At 34.5% G+C, this 14488-nt stretch overlaps 1 protein-coding gene across 1 annotated transcript in view; it reads right to left on the bottom strand.

The window, feature by feature from the left end:
- Positions 1–14488, bottom strand: part of LOC123525691 (titin homolog) — a 122807-nt gene that overhangs the window by 86313 nt on the left and 22006 nt on the right. The window lies entirely within an intron of this gene.

Raw genomic sequence — 14488 nt, 5'->3', positions numbered from 1 at the left:
ACACAGATTCTATACAGATACCTACATCTGACCTGGATACCATATAGCAACCTATATCTGACACAGATACTATAGAGCTACCTAGATCTGACCTGGATACCATACAGCAACCTACATCTGACACAGATACTATAGAGCTACCTTCATCTGACCTGGATACCATACAGCAACCTACATCTGACACAGATACTATAGAGCTACCTACATCTGACCTGGATACCATACAGCAACCTACATCTGACACAGATACTATAGAGCTACCTACATCTGACCTGGACAGCAACCTACATCTGACACAGATACTATAGAGCTACCTACATCTGACCTGGATACCATACAGCAACCTACATCTGACACAGATACTATAGAGCTACCTACATCTGACCTGGATACCATACAGCAACCTACATCTGACACAGATACTATAGAGCTACCTACATCTGACCTGGATACCATACAGCAACCTACATCTGACACAGATACTATAGAGCTACCTACATCTGACCTGGATACCATACAGCAACCTACATCTGACACAGATACTATAGAGCTACTACATCTGACCTGGATACCATACAGCAACCTACATCTGACACAGATACTATAGAGCTACCTACATCTGACCTGGATACCATCACAGCAACCTACATCTGACACAGATACTATAGAGCTACTACATCTGACCTGGATACCACACAGCAACCTACATCTGACACAGATACTATAGAGCTACCTACATCTGACCTGGATACCACACAGCAACCTACATCTGACACAGATACTATAATGCTACTTACATCTGGCATGGATACCATACAGCAACCTACATCTGACACAGATACTATAGAGCTATCTACATCTGACCTGGATACCATACAGCAACCTACATCTGACACAGATACTATAATGCTACTTACATCTGGCATGGATACCATACAGCAACCTACATCTGACACAGATACTATAGAGCTATCTACATCTGGCATGGATACCATACAGCAACCTACATCTGACACAGATACTATAATGCTACTTACATCTGGCATGGATACCATACAGCAACCTACATCTGACACAGATACTATAGAGCTACCTACATCTGACCTGGACACCACACAGCAACCTACATCTGACACAGATACTATAGAGCTACTTACATCTGACCTGGATACCATACAGCAACCTACATCTGACACAGATACTATAGAGCTACCTACATCTGCCCTGGATACCATACAGCAACCTACATCTGACACAGATACTATAGAGCTACTTACATCTGACCTGGATACCATACAGCAACCTACATCTGACACAGATACTATAGAGCTACCTACATCTGACCTGGATACCACACAGCAACCTACATCTGACACAGATACTATAATGCTACTTACATCTGGCATGGATACCATACAGCAACCTACATCTGACACAGATACTATAGAGCTACCTACATCTGACACTGATACCATATAGCAACCCACATCTGATACAGATACTATAATGCTACTTACATCTGGCATGGATACCATACAGCAACCTACATCTGACACAGATACTATAGAGCTACCTACATCTGACCTGGATACCACACAGCAACCTACATCTGACACAGATACTATAATGCTACTTACATCTGGCATGGATACCATACAGCAACCTACATCTGACACAGATACTATAGAGCTACCTACATCTGACACTGATACCATATAGCAACCCACATCTGATACAGATACTATAATGCTACTTACATCTGGCATGGATACCATACAGCAACCTACATCTGACACAGATACTATAGAGCTACCTACATCTGACATTGATACCATATAGCAACCCACATCTGACCTGGATACCATATAGCAATCTACATCTGACACAGATACTATAGAGCTACTTACATTTGACATTGATACTATACAGAAACCTACATTTGACACAGACACTATAGAGCTACCTACATCTGACCTTGATACCATACAGCAACCTACATCTGACACTGATACTATAGAGCTACCTACATCTGACACAGACACTATAGAGCTACCTAATCTGACCTGGATACCATACAGAAACCTACAATTGACACAGATACTGCAGAGCTACCTACATCTGACCTGGATACCATATAGCAACCTAAATCTGACACAGATACTATACAGCTACCTACATCTGACCTGGATACCATACAGCAACCTACATCTGACACAGATACTATAGAGCTACTTACATTTGACATTGATACTATACAGAAACCTACATCTGACACAGATACTATAGAGCTACTTACATCTGACCTGGATACCATACAGCAACCTACATCTGATACAGATACTATAGAGCTACCTAATCTGACCTGGATATCATACAGAAACCTACAATTGACACAGATACTGTAGAGCTACCTACATCTGACACAGACACTATAGAGCTACCTAATCTGACCTGGATACCATACAGAATAACTACAATTGCAACACAGATACTGCAGAGCTACCTACTCTGACCTGGAACCATATAGCAACCTAAATCGACACAGATACTATAGAGCTACCTACATCTGACCTGGATACCATACAGCAACCTACATCTGACACAGATACTATAGAGCTACCTACATCTGACCTGGATACCATACAGCAACCTACATCTGACACAGATACTATAGAGCTACCTACATCTGACCTGGATACCATACAGCAACCCACATCTGACAAAGATACTATAGAGTTACCTACATCTGACATTGATACCATACAGCAACCTACATCTGACACAGATACTATAGAGTACCTACATCTGACCTGATACCATACAGCAACCCACATCTGACAAAGATACTATAGTTACTACATCTGACATTGATACCATACAGCACCTACATCTGACACAGATACTATAGAGTACATACATCTGACGGATACCTAAGCAACCACATCTGACAAAGATACTATAGAGTACTTACATCTGACATTGATTCATACAGCAACCTACATCTGACACAGATACTATGAGCTACTACATGACCTGGATACCATAGAGTACTACATCTGACACGATACCATTGCAACTAATTGACACTGATACTATAAACTCACTGACATTGATACCATATAGCAACCTACATCTGACACAGATACCAAGGATGTACTTACATCTGACAAAGATGCCAAAGAGGAAGCTACATCTGACAATTGGATACCATATAGTAACCTACATTGCATGGTGCCAAGGCAATACATCTTTATGTAGAAATCCATGTTCATAACTTTGTTGATAACTATTGAAATATAATAGTGCATAAAATTCATACAGCGATCAACAAACTCCTGTAAAACCAGTACTCTTGTTAACACTGCCCATCCCTACACCTGACATGTAAAAAAAAACATGCCATCTGACATACTGTACTGTAGAGCACCCCATATCTGACAGAGACACCTACAATATACATATGACAAATTTGTCAAATACCAACCTACATCTAACAAAGATACCACATATCAACTTACATCTGACAGAAGTGTCAAAGGTCTACCTAAATCTGACATAGACACAAACAGATGCATCAGAGCAACCTAAGTCTGACACAGATACCACAGACCCACCTACAACTGACACAGATGCCTCAAACCAACCTACAGCTGACATAGATGCAACAGGGCAACCCAAGTCTGACACAGATACCATAGACCCACCTACAACTGACACAGATACCTCAGGCCCACCTACAGCTGACATGGATGCAACAGAGCAACCCAAGTCTGACACAGATACCACAGACCAACCTGACACAGATGCCTCAGACCCACCTACAGCTGACATAGACGCAACAGAGCAACCCAAGTCTGACACAGATACCACAGACCAACTTGACACAGATGCCTCAGACCAACCTAAATCTGACATTAATGCAGTAGACCATTATAAGACCTATCCTATCAAATTTTAGTCACTATGCACATCAAAGTGAATTAATTATGTCACCTATTTTTACTATTTCAAATGAATGTGTTGTATCCCAGTTAAGGTAACTGGTGCAAATATTTCTATTCAAACAAACATCTAAGGATGTTAAAGGTTACAGAATTGAGATAAACTCTCACTTATTTATCTAAACTTGTCAACACACACAGAAGCTGTAAAATAATATCTCTCTAAACAAACTGCACTTTTTAAGTTTGTTCGACCCTTTGTAAGAAACCAGTTTAGATGATAATGATAAGAATAAAGACTGAATATGTTCATACAAAATACCTAAAGTGATGTTACTTGCCAAGGAAAAAAAATCTCCTCAATTCTTTAATTAAATATTGTAATTGTACTGTTATATTAGACTATCAAGTCCAGACTGATCCTACAGTTGAAACAAAAATGAATACGAATTGCGATATATAGAGAATGGATCTGCACGAAAATACCTATCATAAGTAATTGGGTAAGAAAATTATTAAAATTGCTTACAATGCATTAACACCCTCTATATTTAAAGTAGCAGATTTTAGGATAACCTTCTGTTAAGTGGTGATTTATCTCTCAAGAAGGGTTATATCGTTTCTATTGAAATGTTAAAGCCTTTTTCAACTGCTTGTAAGGAAATATTGCAGATAACCTTTCACAACATTTACAACAGAATCGTATTTTGATTACGGATCGCAAACATATTTTGACTTTTGAATATAATCATTCTTCGCGATTACAATACATTTTTACACTTGTTACATTGGATCTACTTAATTTCTTGAAGCAGTTACTGTTACGGTCATAATCAAATCGGAAACTTTTCACGGCTGATTTTTTCTGTATGTAACAACTCAAATCAAAGGCCTGAAGGGCCTGAGAGTCGGCTAATGATTGATGTACTGGTAGTATAGTCTACCAGTTTCAGTTTGGTTTTAGTTTTTTTCCCCAACTGAACAGAGATTTTGTTACAATAGATGAAATGGACATTCAATCGATGCCTAGTAAAACTTTGATTGACATTATACAAGTATTTAAACCCAATGTATTTCTCTAAAATTGACGAGTGGTTCGCAAAAATAAAAATGTTGAAAGTACAAACTACAATTTGACAGGTGACACTAAGATACTGCCCATGACTATAAATATTTTTCCAGTAAACATTTGCCTCCGGCATTACCAAAACAGGCAATTATCGGCTGGTATATATTCGCACATGATAAAATTTGAAAATGAAAATTTATATATTGAAATTTTATAGATCGGATTGCCACATACAATTTGTAACGGATGGACGAAAAAAATGTTCAGATATTTTACAGATAAGGGGCCTGGCAATAACCGTGTCACACGCTAGGTATTGTTCAATCATATTATAAGGGATGTGAATTTAAAGTATAGTTACTTTTGCGTTTAAAGATATGTAAATGTTGCTGAGTGTCAATATATAGTGTCATGAATGTTTACACTGACAGGAAAATTGCGCATTCGAAACAAAGAGAAGTTACTCGGACTAGCTACCAATTTCGGAAAAGATAACCAATATTAATAAATGCAGTTCTTTTTTAGTTAAAACCATCATTTATTCTATTTCAGACCTGTTAACCCCTTCAAAACCATGTCAGTAGTCCCCAAGTCTATGTACTCTCAATTATCCGTTTTGATTCATGTACACAGACAGGCCCAGACTGGGCTGAAAAAAATGTTTGAGCCATTTTTACGTGGTCGGTAGCAGGGTGGGTGTGGGGAGGGGTGTTCCTTCCCGCTCTGAACTGCAGTCAGATTTTGAAATGGGCATTGTGGCAGGTGGTAAAAGGGCAAATGTATCAAACTGTAAAGTGGCAATATGGGGGGGAGGGTGTGGGAGGATATCCCCTCCTGCAAGTAGGGTTTGGGGTATCACCACAAGGAAATTTTGAAAATGCAGACCCTTGATACAGCCTTTGGTGCGATTTCTAACTTAAAATTTTATGTTTCAATTTCTAAATATTACCTAGATTCTTTTTAGTATTACAATATTCAAAGTATGAATGACTGTCACTTCATATTTTTACTTTCAGGTCATGCCTCAGCACTAGAATATAAGTCTGATATTGATTCTATGTGTGTATTATAAAAATAAATTCTAGAATCATGTCTGTTACTTTAATGTTTAAATTTCATAACACAGCTCGATATTTACCCAAAATATTATATCCGGATATGATTACACTTTCTTTTATACCGCCAAAATCTCCAGTTTCAACAGTATGTTTTACAAATTGTGATGATATCAAGACAGTTTAGCAGCAATTGGCAGTATCTGACACTGAAGTTTACGGTGAAATTATTTAAATCATTTCATAAAAAAAATTGTTTCGTTTCGTCAAAGCACTCTAACATAACGATCTACTTTCGATTTCAAAAACTACAAGAAAATACAATTTAATGTTTCGCCAATTTGTTTATTTCTCGTAAAATAAGAAATAAAATCATTTTTAAAATCGGTAGTAATTAAACAAATCAGTAAGAGCTCTTTCTCGGGATAATTTATCCGCTTACTGACTGCAAAAATCAAGCCATGTGTCATCATGAAAAGCAGAATGGGTGACGGTTTCATTTTTTTGCGAACCTGAATCGTAAGCAAATTATCCAAACCAGTCAAAATTCCAGAAAGGTTACGATCTAGATTCTTTCTAGTATTACAATATCCAAAGTATGACTGTCACTTCATCTTTTTACTTTCAAATCATGCCTCAGGACTAGAATACGAGTCTGACATAGATTATATGTAGGTGTAATAAAAATAAATTCTAGAATCATTTCTGTTACAATAATATCTATCATGTATGTTACTTGAATGTTAAAATTTCATAACACAGCTCGATATTTACCCAAAATATTATATCCGTATATGATTACACTTTTCTCAAGTTTCAACAATATATTTTACAAATTGTAATGATACGAAGACATTTAGCAGCAGTTGGCAGTATCTGACATTGAAGTTTACGGTTAAATTACCTCTTATTTAAATCTTTTCATAAAAAAGTTGTTTCGTTTCGTCAAAGCAGCCAAACATAGACGATCTACTTTCGATTTCAAAAACTACAAGAAAATACAATTTAACGTTTCGCCGATTTGTTTATATTTAGAAAAATAAGAATTAATATCATTTTTAATATCAGTAGTAACTAAACAAACCAGTAAGAGCTTCTTCTTCCGATAATTTATCCGTTTACTGACTGCAAAATTCAAACCACGCAAAGTTATAAACAGGTCACGCGTGTTCGCCGAGAAGTGTCCAGAATGTAGTTAGGATTCATCCGCGAAGTCTCGCGGAAGAATTAACGTACTGCACATATTATTCGGGTCGTTTAAAATGAAGCTGTCATAATTTAATTTCATCGATGTGGTAAACTCTTTGATAATAGACATTTCAATGCTTTCAGAGGTACCCACTCAATAAAATACTAGCAGTATGTTCTGGGACTATATTTTGTCTTTCGCTGGATGTTACGCAAGCTTTGTAAGCCTGCGCAATTCATAAAATGCACAGCACAATAAATTTGTTATTTGCGCATTGATTTTAAAGATTATTTTTTGAAACGGACAGGGTAACAAATGGATAATTTGGCTAATAAGTTAATATGCAGTTTTTATTTGAATTTGTGAACATCATATTTGCTATTTTGTGACAAAAGGGCATAAAATTCGTCACCATAATCATATGCGCAAATGTATTACCAAATTCCGCAGAATCGTTATGCGTGTTTATGCTTAATGAGTTACCGCGGAAGAAAATACGTGGCTTTATTCGAGTATTGCACAATTACAAGTCATAAATATGACAGATTACATCGTATATTGGTCATAGCAAATAGGATTGACATAAATGAACTTCATTCGATCAATGAACTCTTTGGAATTAGAGACAATCTAATGGAACTACATCACTTCGCTGTGTTGTGAGGCCATTTAAGAATGAGAAATCGTGCGATAGCAAGGACTCGTCAAACGCTTGACAGCATTTAGCCGACTCAATAAAATTGTGCATTTTATGTATGATGTATAAATGCTGACAAAAAATAAATATTGATCATTCTTGTTGAAAGTCTTTGAAGTTATATTCATTGACAGGATTATTTACTTTTTTTGTTACAATTTTGCTAATATGACTGACCCACTTCAATTATTTCTGATAAATGGGATCATTTTGATTTCCGTACCGGAATTTAAGATCAACAATCACAGAGAATAGAAGAAAGATCTATAACTAATCAAAACATTGTGACAGACGGTAACACGATACAGACAATTATGGTAAAAATCACTCTATTGACTTTCATATTTTATATTCTATTCATTTGAATCAATTAAAAAGAATGAAATGTTTTCAAAATTCCTATCATAACTGCACCAAATAGCTTTAAACATATCAAACATGTCGGAAAATGGTTATTCTTATATTAAGCTATTCCGTTAGGGCCACCTTGTTTCACCTTTCGCTCTGTAGATTGGTAAGGGCAACAGTGTGGTATTATACGATGCAAAGTTGCCAAGATACCTTGTGATTGTGCATTTTTAACATAACATTTAGATCCTTATGGAAGTTAATTCAGCTTTTAAATCTCCGGGACAATAGCAAGATAATACTATACAAATTATGATCAAAGAAAACCTGATGCCAATAGCAGACTGTGCCACTTGCAAAAGACTTGGATATAATATATTCAATGTCTAAAACTCATCCTATGTCTTATTTGGGAAATTCATTTTTGAAATCTAACATTATTTATTACAAATCAAAAAATTAGATTTCCTGTCCTTTTTTTTGTGTTGTGATACACTGAAGTACATGACTTGAGTAGTTCTTTGATGAACAAAAAATTTATTTTCAATTGTTTCCTTGTATTTTTGTCGACTTTTGTGAGATTTTGTAATACAGTGTGACCTTTTTAAATGTCACTTTTACCATCATCAAACTTGACAGAAAAGTTTTATATAACACTACAGTTAGATTTAGCAGAAAATCACCACACCACAGAAAATTGAAGAGCAAATGAAACAGGTATATTACACTTATAAAGAATTATAATTTTTATTGACATATGCCTTAGTATCTGGAAAAGGACTACTGGCAGAGGACATTTTCGGACAGTTAACCCTTACCATGCTAAATTTCTATAATGAACTTGTCCATCTTCCAATTTGGACAGTACCATTAACTGTTAAAAGGGGTGCTTACCAAAAGATACTGGCTAAAATAGCAAACACTGTGCAGATCATGATCAGACTGCATCGATGTGCAGGCTGATCTTGAACTGCACTGGTCGCAAAGGCAGAATCAATCATGTCCAGCATCATAAGGGTTAAATGTTTTTTCAATATTGAACTGTCAAACATGTACATTTTTATGTATTTGCAATAATGTTCGAGTCCTAAAACTGAAAAATATTATTTTTTCATGGAGTGTGCTACATGCAATTTTCAACAGATTGCCATTTGGAAATAAATCCAAGGGAAACAACGACATGTACTATATAGAGGATAATTGTTGGTTTCGGTGTAATGTCACGTTATAATTTCACCGAGTGGGCACCAAAAGTGATATTTTCACGAGTGGCGCAGCCACGAGTGAAAATAACAACTTTTGGTGTTCACGAGTGAAATTACCGTGATATTACATCGATACCAACAATTTTTCTGTTTATTTTATGTCTAAAACTCTACTTTTGTTGTGTTTATTTCAATAAAATGTCGAATTTTGCGGGAAATTTTATCAGGAAGCATCGCAAAGATGACGTCATTTTAACGACGTCATCGTCATATTGTTTCCGGCTTTCAGTACGCTCGGTAAACTTTTTGACGTTAATCCGGGTATCAGATTTGATAATTTTCACTGAGTGGCCAGTGAGTTTATCAGGATATAATTCACCGTTATATTTCGATAAACCACCGAAAAACATAAAATAAAAAGAAATAAACATAATAACTGCTGTGATACTGAAATTGCTTAAAAAAGAAAATATAAATCATAAAATAAACTTCTCACATTTGCATCTTTAACAACAATGTGCCTATCCAACACAACTTGATACTTGAAATGTACTCAAAAAGTTGTCCCCATCTAAAACAATATGACATAAAATAAACAATTTTCAAAATTGCTGAAAATCATATTATACTTATGTGAGATTTCAGAACTGTGTTATTGTTGCAAATGCATTAAAACCAAGGTAAGTATCAGGTTTTTAAAAATGTTGAGTTTTTAAAGGCACTGAACTGTCTGGATGTGTGGCCCCTTCGTGCAGCCCTTTTCTGGAATACACGGCAGTTGTCAAATAAACGAAAACTGTTTTGTAGAATAATGTTATATTTTTTACATGCTCTTCAACTTTCATGTAAAACAACTCTTTCTTTCATGATCTGATGTTCAAATTTCTTGTGACAAAATATCCCTCTAAATATTAATATATACCAATTTTCTAGCATATCAGTTGTAACAACAACTTAAAGTGGATGCAAGGTTTGCATTTTTTAAGATCAGATTCATAATTCTGATTACTTTTTGTTTCTGAAAACACATTTCTCTATCTGTACTTTTGACATATTCATCTGGAATGATAATAACTGAATGAAAATGTACAAAATCAAATACAGCAAATTCAAGCAATGGCCACTTTGACATGTCCATGCTGATGTAACACAGTTTTCAAAAGTCAAGTGACAAAATAAAAGCATATATTTTAAGGAATAACAAAGAGTAAAGACAACATGTTGTTTTTTTTTTTGGGTGGGGTGGGGGGGGGGGTTGTAAAAAATGCCCTCAACAGTAATCTGTACTTGCAGTATTCTATATTTCTAAATAAATGCATTTACAATTATTAATAGGCCCAATAATTTCAATTTTTCCTTTTCTATTTCAAATCTTTATAAGTGCATAATTATAGCTATTCACTATCTATATCAGATATACCGTATGAAAAATCTGCCCAAATCAAAACATCTTTTTCATTCATCATAAAAATTACAAATTCATTGCAGTGTATTAAAGTCAGAAAATGGGCTTCACAGTTAATCAGATATAATATGGTATTATATAATGTCATAAATTTTCATTACATTAAATACCTTCAAAGACCTTGGATCAACAGATATTCAAATTTGAAAAAAACAAACTTACAGTCATATTTGCATTTCATAGTAGATGATCATGGGAAAATAACTTGAAATCATTTGATCATATCAAAATATATGCATTTATGGTGGTCAATTACATTTCAGCAACAATTTACAACATTTTTCTGTATCCTTACATGGCTAGCTTGAGGGACCTCAGGACTAAAATATTCAATTAGCAACGTCGGAAAATATGATGAACAAAAGCTGTCACTAATGGTGACAAATGCCCCCCGCAGCGCCTTGACCTTTTACCTGGTGACCTTGACCTTTGACCTGGTGACCACAAAGTCAATAGGGATCATGTACTCAATAAGTACTATTAGCATGTGAAATTTGAAGGTCCTGGGTGCAGTGGTTCGTGAGTAAAGTGCCTTCATGCAAAAAGTTAACATTGTGACGAATGGACGGACAGTTGAAAACTAATATGCCTCCCTTCGGAGGCATAAAAATTGCATGTATTAATACTGATATTGAATGTTCATTGTTAGAAACATAAGACCGCTTTCTAATGTATTGTCTTTGCTGCAAGATCTCTTCTGCCAGCCTCCAGCCCATATATCCTGTAAGAGAGGGCAACCCATTTCAGTCTGAGCCAAATTTCTTCTAGTGCCTTTCAGAGGAGCTTTGTAATTTCCTCCCTTTTAAGTGAGATGTGTAAAAATGTTTTTCCTTGTTTCGATGTATTAAGTATAGGTATGACTTAGACATAGCTTGAAAGTCAATCGTATATAAACTTTAACCAAATTTTCTTAGTAACTGAAATAAACAAATGACTGTGACAGCAGGTGTGGTGATTGGGAAGCCTTGTATGAAGTTTCAATCCAATATGGGTGGTTTTCAAAATAATGAAGCAAAAGTGTGACATAGGGGTTGAAAATTCAAACTTATTTTTTAGGGTGGTCACCTATTTTTTATGATAGCAAATACTTCAAATTTGAAGGAATTAACTCTCGGAAAGTGTTGAGAAATGCCAATAAGAAAATATTTCAGCCTCTAATTTGAAAGTTCAGTGAATTTTTCCATAAGATGGGTGATAAATGTTGCAGTGTTTTATGACAAGGAAATATGTATAACAGTAATTTTTTCAACATAAATGATAAGTAATGGGTGTATGTGTATGGTTTGAAACTTATTTACTCATATGTTTGTGGACATTGGTTTTTAAAATCACAATTTTTGCACAAATCTGACATGAAAATAATACTTTACCTAGAAAAGTTGTTGCTAAATGCAAAATAACTAACATATAATTATAAAACCTATTTTTCTCTCTCACTTTGCATGTTTATAAACCACATGCCAAATTTCAAGAATGTCCAGTAATTCTAATTTCTAGAATTGTCAACTCAAAATTGAGTTATTGTACAGATGCACAGGGGACACATACTGAAGATCAGTGTAATATTCATCCATTATTAGTTTTCTATTCGTAAAAAGACTAATGGTGATCAACTTTAGACAAATACTATTAAAAAATTAATTTATTCCACAAGATAAGTACAAAATTGAAAATTTTCACTATAAAAACATGAAAATTCAACTGAATGTAATGCTTTAAATGAAAAAATAAGTGACTTTATACATAACTAATACACTGAAATCATTTAGTTTACATGCAATGCTTATTCATAGTAGAAAAATGACAAAATGCCATGCATGATAAAATGGAATAGTAAAATTCATACATACTTTATAATGTTACTAAAAAGGGTGCACAGGGGACAAATTGTATCAAAATATTTATTCATAGTATATGTTCATGGTAAGTAAAATTCTTTTAACTACACACTATTTACTAGTGAACATTACATATTAAGGTAAACTTAAAGAGCTTAAGAAGCAATAAAATTGATGTTTCCACTTTTAAACTTGAAAATTGGCAACTTCAGAAATAAATGCAAACAATGAATTTTAAATTGTTCAGGGTTTCTTATATAATGCTAAATTATCAAGTAATGCCTAAATTTTGCTTTCAGACTGTTAAGAATATAGAACTGCCACCACAAATTACAGTAAGGCTATGAAAATTGATATATGTCAAAAAAGGGTGCACAGGGGACATCACTTTTGGCTCTGTGAATGTTTAACGGTCAGTAATATGTGAAGTTGAATGCTGCTTTTGTATCTGTTGTAACTCCCTTTCAAGGAAAATAAAGTAAAATCCCATTTTATTTAAAGAATATAAGAAATCTGACACTTTACAACTGAAAAGGTGCACAGGGGACATTTTTAGGTGTATAGACATCCATCAAGTTTCTGAGAAAGTTGATTTATTAAAGAAAAAAATCATACTGTGTCTTCACAGCTGAAGGGATAAGGATCTTAGAAAAACATTAAAACTTTAGAAAAGTAGTAGGGTTATGAAATTGTAGTGTTCAACATTTAAATTTAGTATTTTTTTCACTATTTTCTGTGAAGAGGGTTCCATCACAAGATGTGAAATATCGGTAACAATAAGATGTAGGTAATGAAAAGAAGTATTTTATTCAAATGTGCAGAGTTTAAGTTACACAAAAAACCAAAGCTGTAACAATAAAGCATGGTTTTAAAAAGTAAGCCACAGTTGAAAACTATACTTCGTGTAAAATGTCACACTTTTTTGGGTGCACAGGGGACAAAATTAGCTATATAATTTAATATAACTTTAAAACTGTTTGACTCATTAAGCTGAAATTGCACACATTTATTGACTACATTGATTTGGATATAATTTGCCCCAAAATGCATTCTAAAACTAAACTGAATTAAAGTAAGATGAGAGAAAAGAAAAAGCTTCATTATTTTGAAAACCACCCATATATGCTATGATTACCGAGATAAAGACCTTGTACTTAAAACATTAGCTAAGGTGTGGCACAGACGATGATGCAAAATCCTGGGTAAGATAGCTCTCAATATTCCTAAAATAATCGAGTCAAAAGCACAGCAAGTGAGTATCTAACATTAAATCAAGTGCTCAGTGAATATGAATACATGTAAATGATCAATGTCGTTAAATTTTCAAACAAAACTGATACATGAGCCAAATCCAATTGACCACCTTTATACTTGATTTACTTAATGCAATAACATGTCTAACAATGAAAAACTGCCCTTTTTAGGTAAATAGTATTGCGGTTATGTAAATGACTGCCTTTAAGTTTATGGAGAACCTTGAATAATTCATTGTCAAATCAATTTTTTATGAAAAGAGTAACAGAAATTGATCCTTTACACTGCATTTAACTTTCTTTCATTGAAGAAAATCTACCTAAAAGTTAAATCATTTAAGGAGTGCCGACCCAATATTTTAACACCACCAAACATGACAAATTTATTATTTCAGCTGATATATATATAGCATATTAAGCATTCTTTT

The sequence above is a fragment of the Mercenaria mercenaria genome, chromosome 3 (genome assembly GCF_021730395.1).
Source record: "Mercenaria mercenaria strain notata chromosome 3, MADL_Memer_1, whole genome shotgun sequence".
Taxonomy (NCBI): Eukaryota; Metazoa; Mollusca; class Bivalvia; order Venerida; family Veneridae; genus Mercenaria; species Mercenaria mercenaria.
Note: the sequence above shows the minus strand (reverse complement) of the source record. Positions and strands in the feature narration are given on the sequence as shown.